Source organism: Aulostomus chinensis, chromosome 13 (assembly GCF_037954235.1).
Source record: "Aulostomus chinensis isolate RoL2024-O1b breed Wild chromosome 13, RoL_Achi_v1.0, whole genome shotgun sequence".
Taxonomy (NCBI): domain Eukaryota; kingdom Metazoa; phylum Chordata; class Actinopteri; order Syngnathiformes; family Aulostomidae; genus Aulostomus; species Aulostomus chinensis.
This window is the reverse complement of record NC_141332.1, coordinates 802205-815204: the sequence shown is the minus strand read 5'-3', so window position 1 is coordinate 815204 and position 13000 is coordinate 802205. Positions and strand designations below refer to the sequence as shown.

The 13000-nt window shown below is 43.3% G+C and overlaps 1 long non-coding RNA gene across 1 annotated transcript; it reads right to left on the bottom strand.

Annotated features, from left to right (window-relative positions):
• Window positions 1-11471: 11471 nt before the first annotated feature.
• Window positions 11472-12498, bottom strand: LOC147250438 (uncharacterized). Its single transcript, XR_015119136.1, has 3 exons — window positions 12376-12498; window positions 12202-12281; window positions 11472-11543 (listed from the first exon to the last, which is right to left on the bottom strand). It is a non-coding gene; the product is annotated as an uncharacterized LOC147250438 (long non-coding RNA).
• Window positions 12499-13000: the final 502 nt, after the last annotated feature.

Genomic DNA, 13000 nt, shown 5'->3' with positions numbered 1-13000 from the left:
CAAAAGCTGGAGCAAATGCAGTGCAAACTGGCTACAGGGGTTCAGGACCCACACAGAACCTGGAGAATGTTCATGGAACCTGGTAGACCTGGCTGGGATCTTGATCCAGAGGGAAGCAAGACTATAAACAGGCAGTTCAGTTCAGGTGGCAGGTGAACTGGGCATAAAAAAGGCAAGTTTGTTTGGACAAGCAAAAATTGAGAACCTGTAACTATAGCTTGAACTGAATGTAGTAAACTGACAATCTGGTGAGGAGCATCTGATAGAACCAGCCTTTAGCCTGCAGGAATATGGATGTAGATTGTAGATGAGTTGCAGGTGTGTGGAATCAAAATCAAGAGGCCCAGAAGTTCCACCCAGACCCACAGTCACACAGGGGCTGAATCCGAATAGTTACTCCTATCTCCTATTCCGATTCACTTTTCCTTGACCCTGGTGGAATATTTTGTGGGGTCAAGGAAAAAAGGACAGAATTATCCAGGAGGGCTGGATTGAATAATCCCTCCTCTCTTGTATTCCTATCCACCACTCCTTGATCCTCATGGAAAACATCATGGGGTCAGGTGAAAGTAGATAGGAGTATCTGAAAAAGAGATAGGACCAGACAGTGTTGGCACTGAGAGAATCCAACTATACACACTAAGTTTCATCATGAAGCCACAACACATATTACAGAGTCTGTTAGTATGAGTAAGTGTGTGTGCTTCATGGAATGGCAATGTTATGTTAATTGACTTCAGAATGCACTTTTCTCCTGTTTTAGCAAAAATAGAACTTAATTACTGAGGTTGTTAACAGTGTTGTGGCTACATTTGCTTATAGTTTAAAAAATACCATGATGGAGCACCTTCACATCAGATGTGACAGCCCTGAACTATTTTTGGAAGATCAAATTCAGCACATTGGGGGAAATTATTTGTTTTGAATTGCATTAGCTAACTGTGTAAGCCAACCTCCAAAAACTAACTGCTTGCATGTGCCAGTGTTAGTTTGTTTTGTTTTTTAAGTTGGTCTTTAGGATCTCTTATTTTTAAGCCCAAAGATAGTCTCAATCAGTCATGCCAGACATTGAGTTTATTTTTTAAGTTCAGCACATTTGATATTCATACCCCTTGAACCTTTCCACACTTTGTCACATTACAACCACAAGCATAAATATATTTTATTGGAATTTTATGTGAAAGGTCAACACAAAGTGGCACAAGATTGGGAAGTAGAAAGAAAATTATGCATCAAAAGTCATCAGCCCCCTTTTCTCTGAATGAGAGTGAGTTTAAGAAATTGCCTGATGATTGATCGAATGTTGACCTAATGACTAAATAGTCTACCTGTGTGTAATCTAATCGCAATACAGATACAGCTGTTCTGTGATGGCCTTAGAGGTTTGTTAAGAGAATATTGGGGAGCAAATGGCATCATGATGTCCAAGGAACACACCACACAGGTCAGGAATAGAGAGGAATAGAAAGTTGCAGAGAAGTTCAAAGCAGGGTTAGGCTATAAAGAGATTTCCCAAGCTTTAAACATCTCATAGCACTGTTCAATCCATCATCTGGAAATGGAAAGAGTATGGCACAACTGCAAACCTACCAAAACACGGCCATCTACCTAAACTTACAGGCCTAACAAGGAGAGCGGAGCCAAGTTGCCCATGGTGACTCTGGACAAACTGCAGAGACCCACAGCTCAGGTGGCAGAATCTGTCCACAGGACTACTATTTGTCATAGGCTTCTGAATCAATAAGGGAGTGGCAAGAAGAAAGCCATTTTTAAAAGAAAAGCATTAAGAATTCCCATTTGCAGTTTGCGAGAAGCCATGTGGGGAATTCAAAACGCTGTGTGATGGAAAACTAACACTGCACATCATTCTGAACGCACCATCCCCAACGTGGTGTTGGCCGCATCATTCTCTGGGGGTGCTTCTTTTCAGCAGAGGATAGGGAAGATGGTCTGTCACGCCACGTAACTAAGGACCCAGATGCTAACTGGAACAGAAGTTTTCAGTCTTTGTTAGGCACAAACACAGAGGGAAAAACACTGTTCCCACTAAGTTTCGATCCCGTGTCTCCCACAGGGAAGTCTGCTGTGCTACCCCTCGACCACGGGGTAATGATGCGCACGGCAGTGTCTTTAAAGTCACTGGTTTCTCTCAGGCGTGAGACCTTGATGCAGGCAGAAAAGCCAAACCTCCAGAACACAAGGAGATGACATGTCCTTTCCACCAGGTGAATAACAGCCAGGGAACAGACGATTGGAGAGTTGGGGACAGGCAAGAGATCAGGAAACTCACGGACAGGCAGCTAGGTGTCAGGGACAGAAGGCGAACGTTGATTGCCAGAGATCAGATAAGCAGACAGGATCAGAGCAGAAATGGGTCGAAACCTTACAATCAGTCCGAGGGCAAGGCGAGCAGGCACGAACAGGAACAGACCGGGTCGGCAACAGGTGATCAGTCCAGAACAGAGTGCTAGAAGGGCTTGCATAATGCTAAGACGATCAGGCAACTGATGTGTGTGGAGCTGGAGCTTATATACCTGGGCTGATGACAGGGATGAGCTGCAGTTCAGGGGCCTCACGTATCAACGAGGTTTACACAAGAAAAACTTGCGTGTGCCAGGATTGACGCTCACGTTCAGATGTATCAACGCGAAAAGTTCGTTGATTCTTGCGCTGTTTCACGCCAACTCTGAAGGTGCCGTAGAAGTTGGCGGGAAGCCGATTCTTGCGTTAACTGCACTTTGGTCCGTTGGCGACACCCTGTGGCGGTGTTTGGTAACTGACATTATTTGATAACCGCACATACATGGGGCACAAAAAAGCCCTCCAGCGAGAGATGGCGGACTGTTCTGGGGTGAGTCAGTCGACCCTCAGCCGGGCCATGCCCTGGGTAGTGGACCTCATCATCCTCCTCTCCCACTCATCGATCCCCGTTATGTCCTCCTGCGACTGCAGGACCGCCTTTTTGAGGACCCTCCCTCTGGATCCGTGTGGGCCGGAGGATGCGCCGCTGGGTATGGGTGGGCTGGAGGACCGTCCGCCTGGTGCTTGTGCTGGGGCCGGGGGATGGGCTGGTCCGAATGCTGCTGGTCCTGGCGGATGACTCTGAGCCAGCGGACGGGCTGCCGCTGGAGCCGGGGGGGTGCTGCACGTAGGCGGCATGGCTGACGGATCAATTTCTATTAAACATATTGGTTTATTTAAATGGCAGATCCTGTGTATTTGTTGACTTTACATCTGTGGCAAAGCATGTGGAAATTTTGTGTAAGAAATGGTTACCACTTACCCTCCAGGCTCTTGGAGTCAGCGTGGGTGGCGGCGAAAATCCCCCCCACAGAGGTGCTGCCCATTACTGCCGCCACCTGCTGCTCAAATTCCGTCAGGTGCCCCTCTCCCTGTCTGGCCGGCACTCCTCTGGAAGGCAGTTGTACGCCGCTTGACCTCCACCTTGAGGTCCTGTTCGTGCCATTTTTCATATTGTTATTTAAATTTAGATTTAAGCCAATTGATTATTGTAGTTATTGCATTTAGTGATTGCGCAGTGTTGAATTTTGTCATACATTTAGCTTGCATTGTTTAGGAAGTTAGAATTGCAGACGCATTAGAAATAGAGAGGAAACCTTTCAGAGCGCTAGCAGTAGTGCAAGGTTATGACGTAGTTATGTTCACGCGGGTTTAGTCATGAAAACTGTGCTTTATATCCAGGGGTGAAAGTGAGCTGGAACGGGCCGGAACACAGTTCCAGCAAAATATTCACAGCCGGAACGGAGTTCCATTAAAAAAAGAAGGGAGTTGTCAAAATCCCATATTGACTAAAGAAAACGACGTCTGAAGGCGGTTTCACACTGAACGCGTCAGACGCAGCGTGCTGCACGGGGTGGGGCACAAGCATGCGCAGTGCTACCGAGTTGCTGGGCTTGGTTTGCGCTCATGTGACGTCACAGCTCGCCCACAGACACAATGAATGGACTTCCCCCGCGCAGCCTGCGCCTTACGCGTTCAGTGTGAAACAGCTTTGACACGGAGTCCTACCCATGAGGCATCTCCGCATCTGAGGCATTTCTGGTTGGCTGACAGACGGACACGAGGGTCACATTACCAGCATTGTTAGTTTAGGTAGCGTGGGAAGGGTGGGGCTATGGGGGCTGCTGCTGTTGTGTGGGGAATAGACACCCGAAAACGGTGGCACATGCTTTTTGGGGCGCTTTTTTTTTTGTACAGTTCCGGCAAGACTTAAGCGACTTTCACCCCTGTTTATATCTCTTTGATAGTTCAGTAAAGGAGGAGCAAACACTTTTCTACCGTTGTCATAACACTTCAAACATGAAGCAACTCGTTCTTTCCGTCATTAGAAGTGGTTAAGATGCATGAACATATGATGATAACCAACACTGGTGATTAGAAGGAAACTTTAGTCAATAACATGTCCGACCACTTATTTTTTTAATCTCCGCGGGGTGCGTTGCTCCCAACCCACCGCGTTCACCCTCTCACACTTCTTATCCCACTCACAATGTTTATTGTTTATACTGACACCACTGGACAGGCTGCCAAACAAACTCTGCTGTCTCTCCTCCACCTTCCCGACCAGCTCACACGCCGTGAACCTCTTTTTCTTTGACATTGTTTTGCGAGCGGTGACAGCGGAGACCCTATTTAAATAAATTTGCGTATTTATAGGTGGGCGTAACGGGGGCGGGCCCGGTCGCTCCGACATCTGTGCTCAATTCCACGCTGATTGGGATGCATCAAGGAAACGTGCGTGGATTCCGGAGCTCGCACATATTGATACATCTGGATTTTTTTGTGCGTACGCAACTTTCGCGATTCGAAACTGACCACAGTTTTTTAGTGTGAGATCACGCAAGTATTGATACATGAGGCCCCTGCTGATGAGGTGGGAGTGGCAGAAACACTGGGTGAGAAACTGGAGATGTGACATGGTCAGAGTTTTTTCGCTGCCATTTCGACTTCTGCCCCGGAGATTGGACGACACCACCCCCCCAGTCCTCCCTGAACTCTTTTTCCTCCATGGAATACGTGTTGGTGGGATTGCGGAATTCTTCAAAGTATTCCTTCCACTATCCAATTATCTCCCCAGCTATTGTCAACAGCCTCCTGTCCCCATTGTATACAGTGTCGGCAAGTTGCCGCCCTCCACCCTGAGGTGAGGGACGGCTTACCAGAACCTTTTTAGAGCCAACCAGTGGTCATTCTCCATTGCCTCATGAACTCCTCCAATGCTTGAGTTTTTGCCTCAGCAACAGCCATGGCTGCACACCGCTTGGCCTGCTGCCTCTGGAGACCCACAGACCAAGTGAGAATATGTGAACTAAAATTTTCTGTAGAGAACACTGAGGAATGTGCTCACACAGTGCAGAGATGCTATCATGAATTACAACTTTGGGTTGTTCTTGTTTTCTGAATTTTTTGCCAGTTCTACAAGGATTGCATTACACAACCTGACCAAATGACAGAACAAATAAATTTAAATTTAAATGGTGACCCAATATTATTAAATGTGTAGTATCACCTTGATAGTTCTGAAATGACAATTTCTGATTGGTGCACAACTGAACTGAACGGAAGTCCTCCCAGTCAACTTTGGTTAATGGTGTCCGATCTATGTTGTACTGATCCACTGGGTATATGTAACTGGTCACACTTTGTCAAATCCATCAAATCACTGCACAACAGTGACTAGATCACATCTCTTTTTTTTTTTTAATAACAGGACTATTTCAGCCCAGGTTAGTGGTCTAACTTCAATATTTGTTGCCTGCTAGAGAGAGGACACTAATATTAAATTCATTCTATGAAATGTAAATTATCCATCATATCAAAGACCTTGGCATTGTCATATTTCCATAGTTATAATGCCAATGAAAATATAAAAACTCAGCAGTTGATTTATCCTGGCCAGTTACGTGTGCAGAGCTCAGCTCATTTCAATCACAAATGGCAGCATCCTGATTTACACTGGCCACAGTTAGCCATGGTCAGATTTAAACTAGTCAAATTAATCAAATACACATTCAATATCTCCCATTCAGTAAGCGAGCTGTGAGCACACAAGGCTTCTCAATATGAATTTTACGGGAGATTTCTCTATTGATTGACAGAGGATGATTTGTGAGATACATTGTGAGGAAATCAATGAGGTGCCGCTCAATAGCTCATAAGGAGAAATGGATTATGGTGACTTGAAGGCCACAAAGTTCAGTCTGCATGTAGTCTCAGATAGTACATGTAAAAATGAAGATGTATTTATTGTGTGCAGTTGCTTCAGCCAATTCCAGTCAGTCTTCCTGCAGGGATACATACTGTACAATGAGGTTTAATAAAGTAGAGAGGCAGAGAGCCTGGAGGAGACAGCAGGGAAGCCAGTGACTTTTAAAGCCATCAAACTTTTGTTTCTGACACATACACAGAGCTTCAAGCACTCAGCTATCTTGTTGGTTTTCCATTATGCTGCTCTGCTCTGTGGTGACACTTCTGTATTTGGGGGGACTTGTGTGAGTATAAAATCTGTTTGGATGAAGTCTATCAATTTCTATGGGTTTTATTTTGTTGATTTATGTTCAGAGATCCAACCAACTGTTCTGGGCTGTGGTGGACAACATTGTCACTTGGTGCGAGCAGAATCATCTGCGGCTCAACTTGGCAAAGACCAAGGAGCTGGTGGTGGACGTGAGGAGAACTAGGGCTCCAGTGTCCCCCGTTTCCATCCATGGGACCAGTGTGGAGATGGTGGAGGACTACAAGTGCTTAGGGGTGTACACGGACAATAAACTGGATTGGACTAAAAACACAAAGCACTCTGTAAGAAGGGCCTCTATTTTCTGAGGTCCTTCAACATCTGTCGGACAATGCTGCAGATATTTTATGAGTCTGTGGTGGCCAGCGCCATTCTCTATACTGTTTTGTGCTGGGGAAGCAGACTAAAGGTGAGGGATGCTGACAGACTAAAACTTATCCGCAAAGCCAGCCATGTTGTGGGAGGGGAGCTGGACTCTCTGACAGCAGTGTCGGAGAGGACAATGTTGTCCAAGATTAGGACCATTTTGGACAACACTTCCCACCCTCTCTATCACGTGCTGGCCAGCAGTAAAAGTACTCTCAGCCAGAGACTCATACCTCCACGTTACACCATTGAGCACCACGGGAAATCATTCCTGCTATCAAACTGTTTCACTCCTCCCTCTAAGATGCAGCCCATCTTATGGAGTCGTTCTTCTCTGTTAAATTGTGCAACAATACAAATATCCCATCCATCCATCCATCCGTCCATTTTCTTCTGCTTATTCTTATTAAGGGTCGTGGGGGGGGGAGGCTGGAGCCTATCCCAGCGGCTACGGGCGAGAGGTGGGGTACACCCTGGACAGGTCGCCAGTCCATTGCAGGGCCAACATAGAGAGACGAACAACCATTCACACTCATATTCATACCTACGGTCAATTTAGAGTATCCAATTAACCTAGTCCCCAATCGCATGTCTTTGGATGGTGGGAAAAAGCCCGAGTACCCGGAGAGAACCCACGCAGGCATGGGGAGAACATGCAAATTCCACACAGAAAGATACCATCCCCGAGCCAGGACTCAAACCCAGAACCTTCTTGCTGTGAGGCGACAGTGCTAACCACTGCACCACCGTGCCGCCTATAAATATCCCATTCAGTGTAAAAATGTAAATACCGTAAATTCCGGACGATAGAGCGCACCGTTATATCAGCCGCAGATGCTTATTTTAGGGAAAAAAAATCAACTTTGTACATGTATAAGCCGCACCGGTAAATAAGCCGCGGTGCACGGTGGAAACACCTCGGCCGCCCGTTCTCGCGTTTTGACCCAGTCTTCCAGAGCGTTTTCAAGTCCGGGCAACCTGCTATTATGACCTCTGAAAGCTTTTGTCGTCATTTTGCATTGGGTCAGTTCGTCATGTTGCCGCCTCCAGCGTCTCACCATCGATTCGTTTATGCCAAACTTACGTGCAGCTCTATTTCCATCTTTAACCGCCAGATTGATTGCCTTTAACTTGAAAGCTGCATCATAAGCATTCCTTCTTCTGCTCTCCATCTTGAGGGTGAGTACAAATGACTGAAAATATTGTGTGATGCTCTTTTTACACTGCACCGCGGCATGGACTGGACGCTCCAAGTACAGTACTTAGAGAAATTACCATAACATTTGGCTAGGAATTTCCCTAAGTACGGTACTTGGAGCTACCATCAGGAACAATAGGGAATTACTGCCCGCTGCCACTGCCTGCCACACCCCAGGGTGAAGGTAAAATCCTCGTATAAGCCGCGGGGCATGAAGCGTAGAAAAAAAGTCGCGGCTTATAGTCCAGAATTTACGGTATGTACAAAAGATACCTCCTTACCTTCTGATTTTCTATTTTATTCTTTATTATATATTGTTTTGGTTTTTTTACTGTCAAATGGAGCACTGCAATCCAACAATTTCCTGCAAGGGATTAATGAAGGATTTCTGATTCTGATTCTTATTCTGCTTATTCTGATTAAGGTTGACAGGTGTGTGTGTGTGTGTGTGTATGTGTGTGTGTGTGTGTGTGAAAAAGAACCCTGACTTTGGAGAAGTGTCGGAATCTAGTGGATAATGAATGGCATCAGTTTAGTCTGTCATTCCACATGGGTGTTTCATGGGGTCAACTCTAATGGAAAAGAGGAGAATGGTGCAGCAGTTTGGCGATGGTGAGAACATGTTCCAACCTCAGTTTGACCATACTACCAGTGTACTCAACAAGTCTGAGCCTAAGCTGCTCCTGTAACCAGGTGTACTTTGCATTTTTTTATGCATCAGAGTATCAAAACTGTTGAAGTTTTGAGTAGAAGAGAAATACAGAAAACCAATGCAAAAGTAGAGGTAGCAATACACAGTTATCTACAAGATTTCCTACCAGTATTTACTGTACACCGTAAAAAAAAATAAAAAAAAAAAACAGTAAAAAAAACTGTAAAAAGTCTGGCAGCAAAGTTTCCAGATGGATACCATCAAAGTACAGTAATCACTGTTCCACAAAATTACATGGAATAAACTGTAAAAATACAGAGCAAGTTTTACAGTCAAAACCCATTAAATTACAGTACATTTATTGTTGATAAATGTGCATTAAACTCCAGGAAAACAGACATATCATGTAAAAACACATGAAGAACAACTACCTTTCAGGTTCATCGCTGTAAATTTAGGGCATTTACTAGTTAATTTATGAAACAACCCAGTCTATCTGCAGTAATTTCCCATTAAAAAAAGTTCATTTGACAGTGGAAAAAGCAAGCATAGTACATCAAAAATAGCTAAATTTAAGGTCAATCACTGTAAATTTAAGCTACTTCGTAGTTACTTTATGAAACTGACCCATCTATCAACAGTGATTTCCTGTAAGATTATGGTTTCTCCAAGTATAAAAAAACTATAATAATGTATAAACACTCGCGGCTTGGGCACGGGATCTTTCTGTGTGGAGTCTCCATGTTCTCCCTGTTCCTGCGTGGGTTCTCTCCGGGTACTCCGGCTTCCTCCCACAGTCCAAAAACATGCAATTGGGGACTAGGCTGATTGAATACTCTAAATTGACCGTAGGTATGAATGTGAGTGTGAATGGTTGTTCGTCTCTCTATGTTCGCCCTGCGATGGACTGGCGACCTGTCCAGGGTGAACCCCTCCTCTCGCCCGTAGATGCTGGGATAGGCTCCAGCGCCCCCGCGACCCCTACTCGTAAGGAATAAGCGGAAGATGACGATGGATGGTTGTATACACACAGAATATGTATTTTTAACAATAAAAAATGTCTGCATATTTTTAGTAGTAGTCCATCATTTTAGAGGATTGTAATGTTAAAAAAAATGCATTGGACAATGGAAAACAAGCATTGTATGTCAAAATACATGAACAATAGCTACATTTAAACATAATCTCTGTAATTCTAGTGTATTACAGTTAAGTTATGGAATTTTCCATTACATCTACAATGATTTCCTATTAAAGTACAGGTTTTACTACGTTCAATGTTCAAAAATGTACTTTCAATGAAACCGAAAGGTCTGTAAATGTATGGCATTAAACAGTCATTTTTATGAACAAATATTTATTGTTAAAAATGTTCACTTTACAGTGGAAAAACAAGCATAGTGTGTCAGAACACATGAAAAATAGCTACATTCAAGGCAATCTGTCAAAGTAAGGTATTAAGCAATGATTTTACACAATTGTCCAATAAAGTGTTTTACTGCCAAAATGTTGGTTTTTATGCAGAAAAAAGGAAATAATGTAGAAATACTTAAAGGAATAGTTCAATATTTTGAACTCTGGGCCCAAATGACATTTTTTCAGTCATTTTTGCTCGGTCCCTGCTCTGCCTGTCCAGCAACACCAGGAAGCCCTAAAACTCTACTACATGGGCAGATGGGACAGTCTTTGAAAACTAAGAAAAATGTCTTTTCCAAACATGACACTCAGTGTTATCACACCAGTGTCAGTATGTTATCTTGAAAAAGCCAAGCTTTCTGTCAATAGTTGTGTGCTTTTTGGATAGGAACAAAGACACAAACACTAACTTCTTAGCTGGTGTTCGGGCCACAAGAACCTGAAGAATCCAAAAATAACTCCCAACAAAAAGGTTGTTTTTTGTTGTCGCTTTTTTTTTTAAAGTCTTTTCCGAGATAACCTACTGGTATCAGTATGATTACACTGTGAGCGTTGTATCTAGAACAACATTTATCATACTTTTCAAAGACTGTCATGTGCCCATGCATACGCCCGTGCCTCCTCCAGTGTTACTGGACGGGCAGAGCAGGGAGCTAGCAAAGTTCTAGTTTCTACTAACGAATTGAGCGATCGTGACAGAAAACATGTCATTTTCAAAATACCCAACTATTCCTTTAATAAGTGGCTACATTCAAAGATAAATGTCTTCATATTAACACAATCAGACATTTAAAAAAGGAATTAACCAGTTTTTACACATTTGTTGTTTAAATATAGGTTTGAAGATGTACAAATGTTGAGTTATTGCAAAAATACCCAAAGTAATTCATGCTGACAACAAATCTCCATTTCAGCTTTCATTTTTAAAATGTTGAGATGCTCAAGAACTCAAAGTACATCACAAGTTGATTTGAAAGCAAATCTTTTCCCATTCACAGTGTTCAGCTGACATTTAAGGGGTTTACTTAAGCAATCCAGTCGCATTAAAATGTAAGTATACAATTTTTAAATATACATAAGTGTATAAAACTAAATAGTCAATTTAGAGTACAGTTGACTACTTTAAACAATCATTTTCTGTATCATTTTAGAGCATGCTCGTGTGCTGAGTGTATCGTCACATCTCTCGTAAATAATAATGGATATTATTGGATCATGGATACATGGATCAAATTTTTAAAAATTGATACTGTCAGAGCAATTGCATGCCGTGCTTTGACGATGCCAAATTCAGATTAAAAACAGTCCACTCTTTCCACACCTGGATTCCCATGATCATCTGCTGTACAGCTCCTCAAGCAGTCTTTCCACATGACCTGAAAGCGCAAAAGAAACAAATGTGTTATGATACCAGGCGCCGGTAAAACGTTCAGTTCTGCTCTTGTCTGAACGAGGGCAGTATAGCAATTGCTACAGCACTATGAGATGGGTTAGATGCTCAGGTTGCAGCCTAAGGTTGTGTGCTGAAGAAAGAAAAACTTAATTTGTAATGAACTTTGTGCCTGTCAGTTCGTGTTGGTTTCCCAGCAAATCTAGGTGAATTTCAGGTTTGATAGCAAAGCCCTACCCTATGTTTCCCAAGGTAAAAAGCAAAGAAACCACACTCTTATTCTTCAATGCTTCATCTCCACTTAAAGCATGGTTGACCACCAGCTATAAAGTTGTGGGCATTGGGATTAAAATACGTAAATCATACAAACTGGACCCTCTACCATAGCAACCCACATATCACTGGCATTAACTTGCTTAACAAGAGCAATTTGGAAATTAAGATACCAGGCTCAACTGTGTTTCAGACGTTGAAGATTTGTCTTATTAAACTGTTCAGTAACATAAAAGTTATTTTACAAGCAGAGACCTTTAGAGGAGCAGGTGCTCAAAGTTAAAAAGGGGCCCATGGAACAACAACAGCAAATCATACTATATAATTCTATATGAGTTTCTCTATTGTGTGTGTGTGTGTACTCGACTCACTTTGGCTGTGGAAGGTGAAGTGTCCAGGAGTGTGTGTCTTCTTTGCCAGGTAAGACATTCTCCAGCAGGTACCATTAATGCTAAAAAAGAGAGAACCAGGTCATTATTTCCACTAGATATTCATCCGGATTTTTTTTTTTAATTGTGAAGCATAATTTCACAATAATAACTCACTTCAGTTCTAGGTCTCCTCTGACAACTGGCTAGATTACAGCAGTGCCATCTTTATGTCTGCCTTGTGGTCCACAAACCACTGAAGGTTGGCAGCAAAGCCAACAATGTACCACTGGCCTCCAAACTAAGAGAGAGACAGAGGGAAGGAATAAAGAGTGATAAATATTCTCTTTAGAGATCACACTCAGCACATTCTTGACTCTACTCCCATCTTCCTCATTATATTCTTAAAGTGAAAATGTTAAACATCAAGCAATCACAGATCCTGATAATGCTTCTCTTTCCAAAATTGACTCATGCAGCTATCCAGAGCTTTACAGACATAACAACATGGCCTTACCTTCTCCAGGTAGGCCAGCATGCACATCACCCTGACCAGAATCCTCAGCAGTGAGTTCCTCATGGCTTCTCCTTTGTGTGTTGTCTCACCTCCTCTGGTGGAAGTCTGCCATAGGTCTTCAGCAGCTCAGACGATGTTAGGAGGATGTTAGGGAAAACCAGGGGTGCACTGTTTAGTTTGACCACTGAAAGCAAAGTATAGATGTCATATTAACCTGTGGGAGGCACGAGTATGAGGTATGAAAGACCTTCTGTCTGCACTTCCTGTCTTCCTCTTCAGAATTAT